Source organism: Lupinus angustifolius, chromosome LG01, assembly GCF_001865875.1.
Source record: "Lupinus angustifolius cultivar Tanjil chromosome LG01, LupAngTanjil_v1.0, whole genome shotgun sequence".
NCBI classification, from domain to species: Eukaryota; Viridiplantae; Streptophyta; class Magnoliopsida; order Fabales; family Fabaceae; genus Lupinus; species Lupinus angustifolius.
In genome coordinates, this window is record NC_032009.1 from 27,405,526 (window position 1) to 27,408,311 (window position 2,786).

Genomic DNA, 2,786 nt, shown 5'->3' on the forward strand with positions numbered 1-2,786 from the left:
CATGTAAGAAGGCATTGTTTACATCCAATTGCTTACGGTACCATTTATGGACAGAGGCCAGAGCAAGGAGAAGTCTCACTGTGCTAATTTTAGCTACTGGAGAGAATGTCTCCATGTAATCAATTCCTTCTGTCTGCGTGTACCCCTTTGCTACTAGCCTAGCTTTATACCTCTCTATACTCCCATCAGGCTTATACTTAATCTTAAACACCCATTTGCATCCTATAGTGCTCTTATCCTCGGGTAATTTGGTAAGGGTCCAAGTATGATTNTGGGCAGACTTGCTTAGTAGGGCACAATGATAGTCCTGCAAGTAAGTAGGAGGCCTACTCATTCTAGCACTTCTTCTATGGTTAGGAATACAGTCTGTACTAGGTTGGTCAGTAGCTTCCTCAACAGTATGTTCAATATGATCACTTTCAGGTTCAACATTGGTCTGCAATTCTTGACTTAATTCTTGATTGTGAGGAGTGGTGTCAAACAAATCATCATAATGTGGCATAGGCAAGGTAAAACCAGTGCCATTTTCTTTATCACAATCATTAGACACATAGGGAAAGACAGATTCATGGAACATAACATTCCTAGTCACCTGCAAGGCTCTGTTAGACAAATTTAAAACCACAAAACCTTTTGTTCCATTTCTATATCCTAGGAACACACATTTAGCTGATCTAGGATCAAATTTGGTCCTATACTGACCAATAGTGCTAGCATAAGCAAGACAACCAAACACTTTGAGATCCTGAAAATCAAGATGTTTCCCATACAGCTTCTCAAAGGGAGATTTATCATTGAGTAAAGGAGTAGGCAGCATATTAATAATGTGTACAACATGTATTATAGCATAGGACCAATATACCTTTGGTACCTGACTTTGCAACATTAGAGCTCTAGCTACATTCAAAATGTGTTGGTGCTTCCTTTCCACAACACCATTTTGTTGTGGTGTGTAGGGGCAGCTTGTTTGATGCACAATCCCTTGATTGGAATAATATGATTCCATCAGGAACTCTTTGCCATTGTCTGTTCTTACTACCTTAATTCTTTTAGAAAACTGATTTTCAATTAGAGTGATAAAATCTTGCAAAAGAGAAGAGACTTCAGACTTATTCTTTAACATATAAATCCATGTGAATCTAGTGTTATCATCTACAATGGTAAGAAAGAACCTGTGACCATGAATGGATGTAATGGCAAAAGGTCCCCAAATATCAGCATGGATCATGTCAAAAGGTTGAATAGACACACTTTCGCTTATTTGAAAAGAAATCTTCTTTTGTTTTGCTTGATGACAAATGTCACAAATGTGATTCTTTCTAAAGCTAATAAAAGGAAAAGTGTGTTTGAGTTTACTCATACAATTTTCAGAAGTGTGGCCTAATCTAAAGTGCCATATATCTAAATTAGTATCATGTGAGTAGCATGAATTGGCTTTGTGATGAAAATTGGCAGCTTTTAGCATGTATAATCCCTTGATCATCTTAGCTGTACCAATCATCCTCAAAGTATTCTTGTCCTGAATTTCAAAACATGATTTATTAAAGGAAACAATGCAAGATAGAGACATGGTTAGCTTAGGAATAGATAAAAGATTATAAGTAAAACAGGACAAGTATAACACATTGTGCAAGATTAGATTTTGCAGAACAGGTATGGTTCCTGAAATTTCTGCAGTAACCAAGTTGCCATTTGGTAATCTCACCTTTATTGGCCTTATTTTGTAGTAAACAGAGTATAAGGCTAAGTTGGAGCATATATGGTCAGTTGCTCCACTGTCTAATATCCAAGAACTATTGTTATGAATTAGAGTGCTACCTGAATTACCTGATTCTTCTGTTTTATGATTAGTGCTGCAAGCTGACATGGCATTACTTACATGACCAACATTGTGGTCTTCATGCTTTGGAACTATAGAACTATTTTGTTGCAGCATGTTCACCAAACCTTGATATTGTTGTTGAGTGAGTCCAAAAATTGTTCCATCTTGGTCATTCTTGGAGCCAGTTTGTTGTTGTTGAGCCTCTTCCTTTAAAGAGTTTGTTATGACTGAGTTGATTTGTTCATTCTTGGTGAATTGGAAGTTAGCTGGGAATCCATGCAGCCTATAGCATACTTCGACTGTGTGACCTGTCTTCTTGCAATGAGAACAATATTTCCCTGGACTTGCACCCTTGATCCAAGATCCTCTACCAGGTGAGTTTGGTGGTCTTCTCCCTTGAATTGATCCCCTACCCTGTGTACCCTTTTTCTTCCAGTTTCCTGTCACAGCCATTGCCTTTGCATCTGTGTCTAGCCCATACAATTGAGTTTCATGCTTGGTAATGGTTCCATCACCATGATTTGAGACCTTACTCCTGAATATGCATCATTGAGCCCTTTGAGGAACCTGATAATCCTGTCTTCTTCACAATTTTTCTTTGCTCCAGTTTCAGCTGTGCAGATTGCTGGATCCACACAATTGCATACTGGCAAGGGCCTAAGGTTATCAAGCTCATCCCAAATGGTCTTGACCTCTGTGTAGTAGTTGCTAACTGTTAATTCTCCTTGTTTGAAGTTTGATAGTGAGTCTTGAAGATCACCAATTCTATAAAGATTGCCTTGTGAGAATCTTTCCTTTAGCTCTTCCCATACTTCATGAGCCTTCTTTATCCAAATGATACTCTGAGATATCGAGGGATTTACTGATCTATTGATCCAAGAGATAACCATGTTGTTGGCTCTCTCCCAAGCTGGATAAATTGGATCAGTTTTGAGGGGCATTCTGATGGTTCCATCTATGAAAG